Raw genomic sequence first — 1420 nt, 5'->3', positions numbered from 1 at the left:
ATTATTCCTTTAGGGTGTTTACACTAATCCAGCAGCTGCATTCTCATAAGAAGCATCCACTTTGGTATCCCTTTTCATTTTGCTTTACAGGTTTTTATGTATTAGTCTAAACAGGGCCTAAAATGTACATGTACATGTATATGTACATGTAGAATACTCATATCATACCTGCTCCTAGTATTGGCTCATTGTTAGTGTGTTCAGGATCAGCTGCATGCTGCCTTCTTCTCTTCTTCTATCATCTCTTTTTCCTCTTGAGAAACAAGCCGACTCTAAAAGAGTAGAAATAAATAAATAAATTAATTAATAATAAATCCTTTTCTTTTTCTCTTCTACCTTTGGTGGAGGTTTCAAGTTAATTCTGGTAATGCTTTCTATGACTCTTTGTCCTTTTGAAATATGGAATCTTGCTGACTCAGGAACAAACTACAATTCATAATGTACAGTAAAGAAAATAATGAAGAGAGAGAGAGAGAGAGAGAGAGAGAGGAGTCAGTTCTCCACTTATTATGAAAAACACTAATACAATGGCCATTGATAAAGCTAGCACAGAGTGCTATGTAGATCCTCCAGTTAATGTTCTCAAAATCCTCATTGGAGACATCGATAGGATCAGGAACTATATAAATCATATGATGATCACATGACAGTCACATGTACAGTGTATCTTACCATTAGGAATGACCCCCAGTGCTAGCAATGCTACCAAACAGCTCCCTATAGCCCGCCAGACCTCTATCAGTACCAGACAGGCCCCGCGGAGTTTCTTAGGCAAGAACTCAGTGTAGTACGTAATTCTACATGTACATGTATAAATACATATTGAATGTGAAACATAGTGTACATGCATCTACTGTAGTAATGTATAAGTACTATTGTATACTATAATTTATTTCTACTGTATACTATATATGTACACATATAATACTGATGTGTATACTAAATGTATGTACATTGATGTAAATGTATATTTAATTATTTTTCCTTTCCCTTTTTTTCAAAATCTCCCCTTTTCTCTCTCTCTTCCTTACGTCTGAGCTGTTCCTCCAATACCAAAGCCTGCCAGACAACGAAACAACAACAAACTACCATAATTAGGAGCAGCTGCACTTGCAAGACCAAACAATAATATGAGAACTGTTACTATTAATAGCACCTACAGTACGTAAGAATAATATTACTATAAATAGAACCTAAGTATGTGTGTATATGTCATAATTGTTATTTTGGGATGTCATGTGAGTATCATGTGACTTACCCTTTTACGTCCAATGATGTCAGCAATAACTCCCCAGAATAGACCACCAATCAAGAAACCAACAAACACAACCTAAAGAGAGAGAGAGAGGGAGAGAAGGAGAGAGATGTGATGGAAGGGAGAAGAAAATAATTAACAGACTATTATACACATGTAAGTAAT

General features: G+C 35.6%; 1 long non-coding RNA gene across 1 annotated transcript; it reads right to left on the bottom strand.

Moving 5' to 3' along the window:
- Window positions 1–245: 245 nt before the first annotated feature.
- LOC109592903 (uncharacterized) lies at window positions 246–1398 on the bottom strand. Its single transcript, XR_002190625.1, has 5 exons — window positions 1259–1398; window positions 1032–1156; window positions 673–797; window positions 337–619; window positions 246–272 (listed from the first exon to the last, which is right to left on the bottom strand). It is a non-coding gene; the product is annotated as an uncharacterized LOC109592903 (long non-coding RNA).
- Between the last annotated feature and the right edge of the window lie 22 nt (window positions 1399–1420).

The sequence above is a fragment of the Amphimedon queenslandica genome, unplaced genomic scaffold (genome assembly GCF_000090795.2).
Source record: "Amphimedon queenslandica unplaced genomic scaffold, v1.1 AMPQUscaffold_3561_Cont24446, whole genome shotgun sequence".
Taxonomy (NCBI): domain Eukaryota; kingdom Metazoa; phylum Porifera; class Demospongiae; order Haplosclerida; family Niphatidae; genus Amphimedon; species Amphimedon queenslandica.
Note: the sequence above shows the minus strand (reverse complement) of the source record. Positions and strands in the feature narration are given on the sequence as shown.